The sequence below is a fragment of the Zootoca vivipara genome, chromosome 12 (genome assembly GCF_963506605.1).
Source record: "Zootoca vivipara chromosome 12, rZooViv1.1, whole genome shotgun sequence".
Classification (NCBI taxonomy): Eukaryota; Metazoa; Chordata; class Lepidosauria; order Squamata; family Lacertidae; genus Zootoca; species Zootoca vivipara.
Genome location: NC_083287.1, coordinates 26,183,503 through 26,199,733, shown reverse-complemented (window position 1 = coordinate 26,199,733; position 16,231 = coordinate 26,183,503). Strand labels below are relative to the sequence as shown.

Below are 16,231 nucleotides of genomic sequence, written 5' to 3'. Positions count from 1 at the left end.
CTTTGTCTGTGCTCATCTACTGTTTTGCTGTTGCTAAAGAGAGGTCTGTGTTTAGATTCAAAAGTCGTTTGCTCATCTAGTTTGTTGGAACGGTTGCATGGAGAGAAACAAATGAAGTCTCAGCTGTGCTTGAGTGTCCTGAACCCCTGGCCTACCTGGCAGCAAGTCAGTATGTCAAGTCCAAAGTTCAAAGACCAGGGGTCAATCCACACAAGCAAAGTCCGAAGGTCAGGAAACAAAGTCCATGGTCAATCCAACTAAATCAAGTCCAACAGTCAGGATACAGTCCAGAGTCATACCCCAAGCGCAGTCCCATAGAGGTCCAGAAGCATCCAAGCCAAGGTCCATCAACAGCACCTCAGCTCTGCTTCCCTGTTGTACTTTGCCTGCTGATTGCAGCATCTGGGCTTGATGGGGCAGGTGACCCTGACCTGTTCCAAGCTTCCTCCAGCTGAGGAATCACACACCTCCTCCCAGAGCTAGCCAGCCCCACCTGGCCAGCTAGGGAGCTGAGTGGTGGGCCCTTGCCTGACTCAGCCTCCTAGAGCGTCCCTCCTGCTGCTCCCTATACTTCAAAGCCCACTGAGACCATGGAGACAGGGGGCCCTCTGGCTCTGGTGATGGGTCCTGCTGCTCTGATTCCTGTGCACTGACTCCCATCCTCCGTCACCCTGTGAGTACTTCTCCATCCCCTGCTTGCCCCGGTGTGTCCCAGTCACAGCTACACCCCTTGCCAGGTTCCTTTTCCTCCTTCCCATTGTCCTGCCAGTTCAATTAGCTTCTCCCTCGTGGGTCCATAACAGTTATTCAGATCCCAACCTCCAGTACCTAGAGGAATAGATTTTTGCAGTACAGTACAGTATGTAATCATAGGGACCCAGGTGGCGCTGTGGGTTAAACCACAGAGCCTAGGGCTTGCTGATCAGAAGGTTGGCGGTTCGAATCCCTGCAATGGGGTGAGCTCCCGTTGCTCGGTCCCAGCTCCTGCCAACCTAGCAGTTTGAAAGCACGTCAAAGTGCAAGTAGATAAATAGGGACCGCTCCGGCGGGAAGGTAAACGGTGTTTCCGTGCGCTGCTCTGGTTCGCCAGAAGCAGCTTTGTCATGCTGGCCACATGACCCGGAAGCTGTCTGCGGACAAACGCTGGCTCCCTCGGCCTATAGAGCGAGATGAGCGCCGCAACCCCAGAGTCGGACACGACTGGACCTGATGATCAGGGGTCCCTTTGCCTTTACAGTATGTAATCATTAAAAAAAACCCACTTCAAGCTCAAGCCCCAATACTTGTCTCCCTCAGTGTTTTCTGTTAAGATGTTTCCAAGAAGTATAATCCTGTAAAACACTGGGCTTACTTCAATGGGTCTACTTCCATGTGAACAGCTATAATATTGTTCTTTAAATATTCCTGAGATGTTCTATAGCTGGGTGATTTTGTCCTAACCTGGCTTCACACTGGGAGAGTTCTGTTGATGGACACAGGGCTGCATCATTGAATATCAGTGCTGTTACCCAGAACAGACACTACTACCATTAGTCAAGTGGGGTAGTTGACTCAGACAACAGATGCTGGAGAGTGGGGAGCGGTACTGAGATTTTAGGGGGTGGTATAGCTGTGTAGCCTGTCCACTGTTAGCCCTAAATCTAGCTTGCACTCTTCAGATACGGTGGAGCGTGCTGTTCCATTATCAGATTTGAAGTAAGATTCGACGCCTGGTCTGATTGGCTTTGGTACGTGGAGTTGGGCTTGTGGACTTTTGTTCTTTGCCTCAGGCAGCACAATGTCTTGGTCTCACAGTGACTAGTACTTCTGGACTTCAGGGTGTTCATTACAAGTTTTGTGTTCCGTTGGTATGGTGCATTGAAAAAGAAACGACATATATTTGGCACATTTGCGCAAGTTGCGTGCATTTCTTCTTAAGTGAAGTGAAATAAGTACTTAGTTTAGTGCTTTGCCAAAAGGTTATTGGGCAAACAACAGTCTTAGTGTGCCAAGCAGGGTTTTCTTTCCAAAATATATTCTTCTTTATGTTGAAACACATTTTATAATGATGGCTGAGGTTTATCTCATTTGAGAAATTTTCTAGACATCTCTTTTTAAAAAAATAGTAGTGATTAATCTACTCTACCACCATGACAATCATTGATGAGGTGCTTCTTCCAAATAGGCTAGTAATCTTGGCAGATGGATCCTCTAAGCTTTACCGGTGATCTAATCTGGCACTCGTGTCTGCTGAGCAGCTGAGCTAGGAGTTCTTTACCAGCACACATTTGAGCTAGTTGGGATCATCCTCTGCCAAACAAAGCCGATGGTGACAGATTAGGTCAGCCTGCCAATGGCAATTCCACTGGAAACATCAGAAAGTGCTGATAAATCTACTACGTAACTAAGAGCCAATATACACATCAAGAAGAAGGCAAATTGTACAGCCTTCCTGGGACTCGGCTCCTTAAGAATGCAAATGGGCCATCATATGATGGGATATCTTCTCAGTCAGGAATAGGGAACCTGTAGCCCTCCAGATGTTGGACTCGGCTCACATCATCCCTAGCCATTGGCCATGTTGACTGAGAACTGGAGTCCAGCAACATCTGCAGGACCACAGGCTCCCATCTCTGTCCCAGCTTTCTTTAAAAATGTGTGTAGAAAACCAGTTAGGAAGAAGACAAAGTATCTACCTGACCTGCTTACTTCCCACAGGCAAGAGGCATCATCCAACCACCTGTAATTGAAGGAATGCAGTAGCTTTGGGGAGGTTACACCATGAACTTTCCACCACCACCACCACCACCCGCCCCCGAATGTGCAGATCACCTAAAATGTAGTGGAATGACCTTGAACCTGCACTGAGTTTTGCATTTCAGTGCCAGACTGGAAGTTGGGGGAAGACATCCTCATAGAAAGAATCATAGAATCATAGACTTGTAGGGTTGGAAAGGGCCACGAGGGTCCTCTAATCTAACCCTCTGCAATGCAGGAATCATTTACCCAACTGTTGGAAGGTTGTAGAGACCGATGCAGGAGAGACATGTTTTGTTGCAGCTGGGGCAGATGAAGGCATCCGGTTGTGCTGCTTCAGATTCACCGTGGGCATTTCTTCGCTCTGTGCTCCTCCCACTTGTTGAGGGAGCAATAACAGGAGAGGGCAGTGGCCTTGATGCCCTGCTCAAGAACTTTTCAGAGGTATCGAGCTGGTCAGGCTATATGGATCTTTTGCTTGATCCAGCAGGACTCTTCATATTTCTCAAAGGAGGAAGTTGTGTGACTCTCTTTTAACAATGTGTGCATCTGCGCAGTTTTGAGAGGGGCACGCTACACTGATTCAGGAAGGGTCTTGAAAACGCGAAACTTGAGCATTACCGATTCCCTAAACTGCTGGATCTTGCCCATTTGACCTTGCAGCCTTCCAAATACAGATATATCCACGCAGGCCGTTTGAGCACAATGGCAAGGAGTTGATGAAGGGTCTTTATTATTCTTAACTTTAACTTTTCTTTTTGTGAGCATCTTACATTTCTCAAACGATTACGCTTTTCCCAGCACTGGCCTAGCATAAAAGATTTACTGTTACAGTTTGTGTGTGGCCAGGCAGTGGCATATGGAAAACATGTTTCCTGCTATTTAATTTAATTACTCCAATCTCGTGCCAGCCCCGGGCATGTCATGCTGGACCTGTGAGGCTCATTGTCTGTCAAAGAGATGGACAATATCTTGGCTTTGTTTAGTTGCTCTGCAGGCTGCAGATAAAAAAACAAAAAAAACCCTGAAATGCCGACTGTTTGTTTAACCAAACTTTGCGTTTTTTACCATTTGGCTTTGATTCCTTTTTTGCAAGTGAGAGAGAGAGAGAGAGGAGAGAGAGAGAATGACATTTTGGCCCTGTTGAGCTGAAAGAGAAACATTAAGGATCGGAAGATGAACTGTCACATTCTGAGGTTTCCTATATGAAAAAGTTTTCTGGTTTAGAAATGAGCTTTGTTAGCAGAAATTAAAGAGACATGAATCACAGTTTATTTTAGACTTTGCTGCTAGCGTGGCACAATGTGGGGAGCGGGGTGGGGAGGAAGGCCCCGGCTGTGTTTATTTCATTATAATGAATTTAATTTTGATTTAGCTTTTGGTGGTCTGGCAGTACCACTATGTTTTTTAATTTGCCTTCATTCTTAATGCATCAAGCATCAAACCACTGTTTCGTTTTGAACTAATTCACAGGGGTATAGGAAGTGGTCTATCTAGCTGACACTGGCAGGCAGCTGCTCATGGATTCAGGTAGAGGTTTCGTTGAACGAGAGACTTTCTTCCCAGAATTTGAACCTGAGACCTTCTACAGAAAGCAGATGCCCTACCACTGAGCTGTAGCCCTTCATACTCTACACCATTTTGTGTGTGTGAAGATTTTTCAATTTCATTCCATAAGGTATATAAAGCAGAGATAACAACAGATGAAAAACAAAGCTGTAAAATGGGCACATAGAGTAAGTACAGGTATATATGGGTTAAATAACAAAGTCCAAGTGTTGGAAGGTCTTCCATTGGTAGGTCGGGATCTGCTGTTGGGTGGGCTGATCTGAGGTGAGCTGCAATATCAATAATAATAATAATAATAATAATAATAATAATAATAATAATAGATTGCTTATATCCCGCCATCTGGCTGGGTTTCCCCAGCCACTCTGGGCGGCTTCCAGTAAAATATTAAAAACACGGTAAAGCATCAACCATTAAAAACATCCCTATACGTGGCTGCCTTCAGATGATTTTTAAAAGTTGTATAGTTATTTATCTCCTTGACATCTGATGGGAGGGTGTTCCACAGGGCGGGTGCCACTACCAAGAAGGCCCTCTGCCTGGTTCCCTGCAACCTCACTTCTTGCACTGAGGGAACTGCCAGAAAGCCCTCAGAGCTAGACTTCAGTGTTCAGGCTGAACGATGGGGGTGGAGATGCTCCTTCAGGTATACTGGGCCGAGGCCGTTTAAATAAAAGAAATGGATCCCCAGGTGCAACCTTTTCAGTTAAAGGTGGGTCTGATTCTGAAAAGGTTGGAGATTACCAAGTCTGACTGACTAGCTCTGCAGAGTTTCAGTCAGGATCCATTTCTCAGCTCATCCTGGAGATGCCAGGGATTGAATCGGGCACCGTTTGCTGTGCATCCTACTCTTCAGTAGAGGGTGGGCTTCTATTTGGAGGGCTGCCTGGTCCATGTCTGGTTTAAAGACAAAGAAGCAAGAGCAAGCAGGGCCCTTGAAGTTGTCCACCACGGGTCACCTGCTCACAGTATTCCCCCCCCCATGGAGAGATGCATTGCATTTCTGTGGAAATCACAGCAGTTATTTCTGTTTGCAGAGTGGTTTATTATTTCTGTAAATCACCACGGGTGGATCTAAACACAGGAATACAACCATGTTCAATTTTATTATCCAAATCGGTGCCCACTTTTTGGGTGGTGCTTAAGTGGCTGCCATGCGAGTGGCGCTGTGGTTTAAACCACAGAGCCTAGGGCTTGCTGATCAGAAGGTCGGTGGTTCGAATCCCCGCGACGGGATGAGCTCCCATTGCTCGGTCCCAGCTCCTGCCAACCTAGCAGTTCGAAGGCATGTCAAAGTGCAAGTAGATAAATAGGTGCCGCTCCGGCGGGAAGGTAAACGGCATTTCTGTATGCTGCTCTGGTTCGCCAGAAGTGGTTTAGTCATGCTGGCCACATGACCTGGAAGCTGTACGTTGGCTCCCTTGGCCAATAACGCGAGATGAGCGGCGCAACCCCAGAGTCATCCGTGGCTGGGCCTAATGGTCAGGGGTCCCTTTACCTTTAAGTGGCTGCCCCTGAGCTAGGACCCTCCACTAGTACAATGGGGGGCAAGGGGCAGAGAGAGACATCAGCGTAATCATTCAGAAATATGGGGGGGGGTGCTGTCTGCATATCTCTGCAGGAATAGCCTGGCCATTAAAAAAAAACCTTACCAACTGTCAATGTAGAGATCACACCTGTAGACTTCTTGTGGGGAAGGAATCTTGGGAAGGAATGCAGCTATGACGACACTAGAGTCAAGCCACCACTCTTTGTGACTTGCTCACAAAAACTTTTACTACTTTACCTGCCCTCCATTTGTGGTACATAGATGGCAGAAGGAAACTGTCCTACAGTTTATCAAGTTTTGCCTGGTTGCCTAGATATTATTTTGAATCACCACAGGTGATCAGGCATATAGTTATTTACAAGCTGGTCTTCAGGGTTCTGATTGTCAAGGCTGGAGGTCCACATCAATGGTAATATTATCAAAGAAAGCTGTACAGAATCCAGTGCGGCCCTGGAGCACTTCCACAAATGGAGCAGCTCTACAAACTCAGGTGGAATTTGGCTGCAGTTAGGAGATGTGTGTGTAAACGAAGAGCATTTTTTTTTCCGTGGGATCTCCATCTTAATATTTACCCAGCTGGTTGACGAAGTGCCTGAAAGACAAATTGACCACTGATTATTCTTCTGTTGGGAAGCCAGCTTGTAATGCCACAGATAACTGCTACCACTCAAAAGGGGGAAATGGCATTTATCTCAATAAACACAGTCGTGAGGCCAGTAATGATTTAAACATAGTTTGAGAACAAATTTCTGTGTACAGCAAATTGAGCCAAAACCAAAAAATGTATAGAACGCATTCAGCCCCAATTTATTAAAGGCACTCTGTATGTTTATGTATATAAGCAAATGCAATCTCCCATCAGGAAGAAGGAGCTCAGTGGGAACAGGAACCAACTCTAAACCAATTACTCCAAATAACCTATCGCATGGCCAATTCCCTGGGTGATCCCCATGTACCAGGCCACAGTAAAAGTGCTAAAATTAATGATTCTAGAATAAACTCTTTGAGCCCAGGTTAAGTTACTTGTGATTCAGGCTCACCAAAACCAATGGAACAAGTTAGCAGTGGCTGACTGAAGCCCCGTTGCTTTCAGTGCAACTTTGTCAAACTGAATTTTCAGGAAGATTCACGTTGTTGACTTCAGGGAGAAGGTGGAAGGTGGCAAAACTGGGTTACGTTGAAATTGATGGCCATTACACCCACGTTTAACTCCCGTTGATTTTAATAGGGCTTCAGCATGTTTGTCTCTGGATTACACCCTCATTTTCTTCCATAGATTCAGTTAGATATGAATGGGAAATAAACAGCAATTCAGTCACTTATGAGCACAGCCCAAGAGGGGCCCCAACTCAGTGGGAGGTGATATGGATACAGAAGCTCCCAGGTTCAATCTCCAGAATCCCTAGGTTACAGCTGGAGAAAGTCTCCTGTTTGAAGCTCAGGAGATATGCTGCCAGTCAGTGTACACAGTACTGAGCTAGATGGCTCAATGGTTCCACTCATTATAAGGCTGTGTTCTTTTGATCCAGTTTCTAAACCAGCAGGACCCACCATGCTGCTTACATGGAAATGGCACTGCTTGCCAGCAAAGGTGTGTGATACCTGGTCATGACCTGGATAGGATGTCCCAATTTTCATCAGAGAAATGTTGGAGGGTATGGATAATCTGGGTAGATAATGGGGTGCAGGTTTACTAAAAAGGAGGTCTTCTGGAATCTCTTAACCATCTACTGAGGTCCAGCACCGAGGGCCTTCTAGCGGTTCCCTTACTGCGAGAAGTGAGGTTACAGGGAAACAGGCAGAGGGCCTTCTCAGTGGTGGCGCCCGCCCTGTGGAACGCCCTCTTGTTCAGATGTCTAGGAAATAAACAACTATTTGACTTTTAGAAGACATCTTAAGACAACCGTGTTTAGAGAAGTTTTTAATGTTTGATGTTTTATTATGTTTTGAATATTCTGTTGGGAGCCAGCCAGATGGATAGGGTATAAGTAATAATAATAATAATAATAATAATAATAATAATAATAATAATAATCCAACTCTCCAATTCCCATCAGCCCCAGCCAGCATGGCTAATAGTGCAGGCTGATGGGAGCTGAAGTTCAACAACATCCAGCCTGGAACAGGTTCCCCACAGCATACAAATAATCCTCTGAATCAGGCTTCCTTAAACTCGGCCCTCCAGATGTTTTGAGACCACAATTCCCATAATCCCTGACCACTGGTCCTGCTAGCTAGGGATCATGGGAGTTGTAGGCCAAAAACATCTGGAGGGCCGAGTTTGAGGAAGCTTGCTCTGAATCCTCATTACTTTAGTCCACAAAGTAAAAAATGGAACTGGAAAGAATATAGGAAAATGACATAAAGACAGAGGTGGGGAATTCTCTCTCTCTCTGTGTGTGCGTGTGCTGCTTACTGTGGCCCTCCAAGCAGCACTGCCAGGCCCTTGAGGGAATTTCCATCACTAGCCTTGCTCCCCACCCCACAGTGCTTCTGACTGGCTGGAATGTGTCCTTGAACTCCTACAACATCTCTTGCTTGTTTGGACAGAGGATAGATAGGCGTGAGCTTGTGTAGAAACTAGCCTGTAGCACAAAGAGGGATTTAACAACCAGTCCCCCTTCCCAAGGAACTCTGGGAACTGCAGTTCTTTAAGAGGAGCAGGCAGCTCCTAAGACAGGCATCCCCAAACAATGTTTTGGCCTACAACTCCCATGATCCCTAGCTAACAGGACCAGTGGTCAGGGAAGATGGGAATTGTAGGCCAAAACATCTGGAGGGCCGAAGTTTGGGGATGCCTGTCCTAAGAACTCTCAACACCCTTAGTTCCCAGAATTCTTTGGGGGGGAGCCATGACAGTTGAAAGTGGAATCACAGTACTTGAAGGCTATGGTGCGAATGTGACTTTAATGAAATTTGCCCCGCATCCTCCTTAGATGTGATCACAGCTATCAGCCATAGCAGAATAAATGGAGGGAGTAAGAGGGCACAGGTGATCAGCATAACACAGGCAAATGAACTACAGGCAAGGAAGCCATTGCTGGTTTGGGGTCCAAGAAAACAATAACCTTTCCTCACTCATCCCTGTTCCAAGTAGCCACTTTTTGTACTCTTTTGGCTGTAGAAGATACCTAACAAACTGGTGACTCTGCGAGGAGTTTCTGGAAATCTTTTCCTGCGGCTAACACTGCTCTCTTGCCGTTCCAGCTTCCAACGTTTTTTAAATGATCTGTGATTGAACCTTCCTTTGAAGATAATTTATGGAGGGAGCAGCTCCCTACCTTCTTTGTGGTTCACCACAACTTCTAGAAAGGTTAGTGGGAGTACACTGAAATAATAGGACAGGCTTGGGCTCAGACTAGCCTTGGCTCCTGCGAAACTGCTACACACGTGTTTCTGTGGTCTCTCTGCGTAATAGGTACAAATGCAAACACAGCTTTCCCAAGGATGTGTGTGTCTGGGCAAAGAGACAGACAAGGTTGTGCATTTACCTTGCAAATACAGATTTTAGCAGCGTTAAGGTGAGGTTTGGATGTCAAACTTCCTTAGAGCTAAAAACCAAAACCCCATAACCTTGTGGAATGTAAGCAGACAAGTAGTCCTGTTATCTTAGGTGCCACCTAGTAGCATTGTTAGAGTTCAGTGGCAATGCTGTCAAAATATTTTGGAAATGGCAAATGGTTTTTTCATCAATCCAGGTGGTTTTTTCTTTTCTTTTCTTGAGGGGGGTGAGGAACACTCATTTGTCACTAGCAGTTCAAAGGCCATGTTAAATTCCATGTTCAGTGGAAACAAATCTCTGGCCACAACCCTCCAGGAAATATTATTCAAGGGGGACTATTATTTAACGGGATTTATAGATTGCTTAATCACCCACAACCTCTAAGGGGTTTTCATAGAATGTAAAATGTTCATTAAATCCCCCCAACCCCTGATAAATTGAAAGGTTGAAAGCAAGCTAACCTAAAATTAAGCAAAATATAAGCATATTATAAAATATAATTATATAATAAAATTGTATGTCTTGATTGGCTTGCCTCACCAAACTCATTTTTAGCAGGTGCCTAAAAACAATATAAGGGACCCAGGTGGCGCTGTGGGCTAAACCACTGAGCCTAGGGCTTGCTGATCAGAATGTCGGCGGTTCGAATCCCTGTGACGGGGTGAGCTCCCGTTGCATGGTCCCAGCTCCTGCCAACCTAGCAGTTCGAAAGCACGTCAAAATGCAAGTAGATAAATAGGAACCGCTATAGTGGGAAGGTAAACGGTGTTTCCATGTGCTGCTCTGGTTTGCCAGAAGCGGCTTTGTCATGCTGGCCACATGACCTGGAGGCTATACGCCAGCTCCCTCGGCCAATAACGTGAGATGAGCGCGCAACCCCAGAGTCGGTCACGACTGGACCTAATGGTCAGGGGTCCCTTTAAAAACAATATAGCAAAGGTGTTTGCCTAGCACAGGTGATAGAGAATGCAGGTGATATAACTAAGGGGTGCTGCCACACTGAAGACATGCTGAAGGCGCCATGTTCAACCCCTGGCTTTGTTATTTAAAAGTTTTTGAGGTAAAGGATTTCAGTGGCTACTAGCCTTAATGGCTCATCAGAGACAGTATGTTTCTGAACACCAGTTGCTGGAAACCTCAAGAGAGAAGAACCCTCTTGTGTTCAGGTCCTGCTTGCCCAGGACAGTGACCCACCTAGTCCAGCATACTCTTGTCTTCTTACATTCTTAAGTATGACATTGCAGATGATGGGAAAGATAAAGGCATGAAATGGCGAAGAAACCGCTGTCAGAATAGACAGGGCTGGACTAGATGGGCCTATGGTCTGAGCTGGCTGAGATAACTTCCTATGTCAAATATCAGTGTTCATACCACATGGTGATATATGATGGCATGGATTCGTGTGCTGATATCTTGATTGGCAAAGGGAATGAATTCAGTAAGGTGGTGCCTCCTTGCTACAGCCATATTTTGAGCAGAATGTCTAGGTTCATTCTCCGGAAGGAAGGTCTTTGGGTGGCCCTGTGTAAGTTGCAGTCTCCAAGTCTATCCTTCCTACCTCCCAAAGGTAGGATAGGTATGTTGATCTGATCTTCTTAAAACACACACACATATACACAGAAGCAAATGTGTCAAATGCTTCTTGTATCTCTAATTCTGTTTTGGAACAACAACAGCAGCAGCAACAGCAACAGCAACAACAACGACAACAACAACAACAATTAATAATAATTTTTATTTATATCCCGCCCTCCCCAGTATAATGTATAATACATTAAGGCATAAAATTCAACAATCGACTAAAATACAGCTTAAAAATGGGTGAAAATCAAAATGAGGTCAGTTGGCTACCCGCAAATTATAAATATAGGGGTTGTGAACCTTAAGTACTCACCGGGCTCAGCTATTTGTATGAGCTGGTGAGAAGAGTTAGAGAAGTCACTTATATGCAGGGTGTTGTAAGAGGAGAGGGGTCAGACTGAGCCCCAACCAAAGGGCTGGCGGAACAGCTCCATAGTACAGGCTGTGCGGAAAGATGTCAAATCCCGCAGGGCCCTGGCCTCTTGGGACAGGGTGTTCCACCAGACTGGGGCCAGGGCCGAAAAGGCCCTGACTCTGCTCGAGGCCAGTCTAACCTCCTTGAGGCCCAGGACCTTCAAGATGTTATTGTCTGCAGACCGTAAGGTCCTCCATGGGGCATACCAGGAGAGGCGGTCCCGTAGGTACGAGGGTCCCAGGTCATATAAGTCTTTAAAGGTTAGTTTAAGGAAGATGATACTAATGTTTTCTAGGGATGAGAGCGAAATTAGTTTGGTCCATGTTTCAATGCGAATCTAGCTAATTTGCACTTTCTGAACCCATACGCCAACACAAATGCAGCTATTCTTTAACATCTTCTGTCTCAGAATTTTGCAGAGTTCTCCAAACTCCCCTCCCGAAAGTGTACAAAAATGTGCACACCGATTAAATAATGTGCAAAATTAATTATATTAGGGGAGATTACTTGCAATGATGTATATATTAAGCATAGCTGCCAAGTTCTCCCTTTTTTTTAAGGGAAATTCCATTATGCTGAATAGGCTTCCTCGCGAGAAAAGGGAAAACTTGGCAGCTATGATATTAAGCAAATCTGCATGCAAAACGGTGTAAGAAATGTGTGCATAAGCCCAGACTAATATTCCTGTGGACTCTTTTTTTTTGGGGGGGGAAGCAAACAGCTGTGGAAATGGCATGAACTGAAGTTGAGATTAGAAAATGGAGAGAAACGGAAAGTGACCAAGCCATTCAATTCCTCCATTATACTCCATTACACGAAAATTTGATTCCAGATCCACCTGGTTAAAAAGCCGATGAGAAGAGCAGTCTTATACATTGTTGTGTGTACTTAAGTCCTGCCGAAAACAGGGGGCTTCAGTGTGCAGAATGCAAAAAGAGCCCCGGTGGATCAGGTCTAAGCCCCATCTGCTCCAACATCCTGTTCTCACAGTGGCCAGGCAGATACCTCCCATAACCAGGAGCAGGATTGTAGGACTTTAAAGCAAAGCGGCCTGGTTTTTTTTTACTGGTCTAAGCCAGAAATGTGAAAGGTGGGTGGGCCAAGCTTATGAAATACAATTCAAGATGTTTTGAAAGAAGAGGCCTAGGAGCTGCACCTACAGCATGTTCTCGTAGCAACCAACCCCTTTGCGGAAATCATTGTCATATCTGGGCTTAGGCACTGGAGGTAGTGAGCGATGTCCAAGAGGAGAGATTTATAGCATATGCTGAGCATAACGGTATGAGCAGGCTTGGCTGCCAAATGGGACTGTGATTTCAAGAGGGGCGCCTTTGGTTTGATAGCTGGTGTATTTGTTCAGTGGCTAGAATTCACTCAAGGAAGGGTGGTTTATTATTACCGTTGCATTTGATGCCCTGGCCAACGATAACTGGGGAAATGGAGAGGTCCAAATCGCCCAGGTTTTGGTGAGAGGACGGAACGAAATACTGGGCCACGGTGGGGATGGGGAGCCAAATTTCATGGTGCTGTGGAGTGGCTGGGTTCAGAGAGCACTTATGTGGTTTATCACCTTTCAAAAAAGAACCAACGAGCCCAAATCGTGGAAATCTGAAAGTAGCAAGCAGTGTTCTTTTCTTTAGAGGGAAGGCTGCCTAAAACGGAGGAGACAGCGATTTTGGAACACGTCCCTGAACTTTTACCAAAAAATGTGGGGGGGACGGGACTCTTACTACTAGCTTGGCTTCACTTTTGAGATCACTGCCTACTTTTAAATCCTTTCAGCAAGACCTCACTCCATTCGGGTGACCCGCATGAATCACCGCGGAGGAAATCAATGCACTTTCCCTTTACACACACACACACACCCAACCGCTCCCCCGTTCCCAATCTGGTTTGGATTTGATTTTTAGCATCAGAAATATAAACAGAAGCGAAACGTTTCATAAGATCACAGGATGCGGCTGCAATTCAGCTTAATGCAGCTACGAGAGTACCTTGAGCTGGAAAGCGCTTGTAATTCTTAGAAAGAAAAGATGTGTCTGCTATGACCCAGAACTGTATCTTTGAACTTTGACTGGGACTCTCGGTTTGCCCAGGAGAACAAAGTTATGCATTTAACATCTTAGCCTAGTAAATCATCGGCTTAATGGGTTCGCCTTTTCGGACTCCCCTTTATAGCTGATGCTAGTCTTTAGCGATAATGTCTGTATTCCTTCTCTCTCATGTAGCATTCTCCTGAGCAGGCTCTTTGGAGTGGGGCTTTAGAACTGGCAAATATCTTAGCAACTCATACTGAGTTTTAATGATGACAAGGCACAAAGGCATCTGGGGCCTTTGGGTAGGAAGTTTAGGCAAAAGGGTGTTTGCCGTGAAAGAAAGAATAAACCGAATCCTTGGTTTTTCTCTCCGGTTCCAAAACATTCTATTCTGTTTGCGACAGAATTCCCTAAGATTTTAATGATGATAATAATAACAATAGAAAGAAAGCGTTGTGCATTTTGGTAAACACCCAGCCTGATATATGAGCTTCTCTTTGTATGATGCCCAGTTCATAGCAAGAACGTTCCAAAAATTACTTCTACACGGTCTCCCACATCGCAGGAAGTCGGTAGAAAATGTATTGAAAAACAGATACAGGAAAGGGTAGAAGGCAGAAACCCATCCTTGGCTTCATTTAGTGTTTTTTTTATATATATATATAAAAACTACCAAGTTCAAGATGTGGGCAGTTTCCCTGCACGACCATTTCATGCTTAAACGAAACCTACAAATGGGCTTTACTAGTTCACCCACTGCTGACTTCCCTACCTGCCCGTACATATGCGGGTCACTTCAGAATCGCAAATGCCTCTTTTACCATGAAATGAAAACACCCGTGTATTGATTTAAATGCTTACACACACGCATGAGTTGAGTTTTACGTGCAAATAGGGTCCATATAACTAGGGGTGGTGAGACGAAAGCAAGGCTACAGTATATCCCCCTTGTGAGAAGGAGGCGCGGCCGAATGTACGACAATTTTTCGGGACGGGGTGACTGTTAAACTGACTCTGCCCTCCTCTTTCAATAAGTGTTTTCTGAAAGAGAAGGAAATGCTTGAAAGTACCTTCAGAACTGCTGGAAGTGTGCCTAGGTTCGCACATGTCAGTAGCAGCCCCGTGCTAAGTACATCTTACTCGGGAGCAAGACCCATTCATTTCAGTACTTCCAAGAAACTCTATTCAATTGCTTTTTCTTGCATGTCGGTTGGTTCAGGCATTAAAAAACATACTGGCTAGGTGCAGCAAGCAGCCTAATATACGGTTATGTTATTTTTTCCATGGGCTATTAATATCTTGTTACTGTGGGACTCTGCTGGTTGGTGGTTTCTGGTTTGTGGTATTTGGCTTCAAGGTAAAAGGGATGAGGGGGAAAACTTAAGACCACCTCCAATATGAATATTTACCTCCAACTGCTACTTAACATAAATTACCATTCGTTATTTCCATACTTACATTTCGACAGAGAGGGAGCTTTTGATGTTCTTCCCAGCCAAATGGCACGCAGATCTTCAGCAGCATGCAGTGCGCTCCCCGAGACCCTCATCAATTTCAACACACATGTTAAATGCTCAACATCCTATACACTGCGGCTTGCGCAATATTAACAATGACAGTGTGTAAGGGCCGTGGTGATATCTCCAAGCAGGTCCACGGGGCAATAAGAATAAATGGCGAGGCATTGAACCTCGGGACTCTGCTTCTTAATATTTTGTTTCCATCCCGGGTTTTTCAGATGGGCTGCAGTCTAATGCAGCATGCCCTGAGCTCACATGTGTGTGGTGGACAGCTTTCCAACAGGGCATCAACCCACTTGTAATGAATCCAGGCAAATTCTGAATAAAGTGATGCAGTTTCTACTTTGAGCTGGTGGGGAGCCAACATAGCCTAGCAAACAGATTGACAAAATATCATCCAAAACTGGTTTGAAGTCCATATCATGATATCGGTTTCGTAATTTTTGACCTGGCAATATATTGCAAATCATGGTGTGTGAGTGTGTGTGTGTGTGTACGCTATGCAAAAATCACAATGTGGGAAAAACTGTGAAGCCAGCCCATGCTTCTCTTGATTCCTGCAGCCCCTGTTAGCTCAGCTCTTCCCTGCCTCCTGCAGGGCGCAGCGAATCACAAGAGCAGGCGCCAGCAAAAATCACCATGCCGGCGGGGACGGGGGGACGGGACGGGACCAGGGGACTGCAAAGCCAGCCAGTGCCTCTACATAGCTCCATCCTTCTTTCAGACGTCATGATATATCAATGTATTGATATATCACAATGTATAGTTGCACTGTGTGTTTGTGTGTGCACACGCAGGCAGGGGCACTAGAGTCATACTGTGTTTGTGTGTGTGTGTGTGTGTGTAGAGGACCAGCCACACTGGCACTCACTGTCCCTTGGATTAATATCCCTGATTGTATGGTGCTAACCAGATGATCCTCTTTTTATCCAATGTGCAAAGAAGTCTGGGCCAGGTCACAAAGCAAAAATTTCTCTGCTAACCCCCCAGAGCCTTTTCTCTGTGGGTCTTAGACAGGCAAGGATTCTTATGTTCACAGGCACATTCAGTCCTGACACAGAAAATGCATGAATATTTTTTTTTAAAATGAATTGCTCATTAGTACCATTTCTTTAACCAAGGATCCTTCTGAAAATCAAAGCAACTAAGCCACAGTTATTAAATCTGACATCTGTCCTCTTAAGTAGAGAGAGAATATCTATTTATGTAGGGAGAAGAAAAAAGCTTCGACCCACACATTCCTCATGTGCCAAACATTTTGTTAAAAGAGAAATATAAATAAGAGACCTGACTCTAAGGGCTCTACATAGCTGTCCTAAAACT

General features: G+C 45.2%; 1 protein-coding gene across 1 annotated transcript in view; it reads left to right on the top strand.

Moving 5' to 3' along the window:
- Positions 1 to 16,231, top strand: part of HDAC9 (histone deacetylase 9) — a 338,697-nt gene that overhangs the window by 168,060 nt on the left and 154,406 nt on the right. The gene's annotated exons all lie outside the window — the stretch shown is intronic.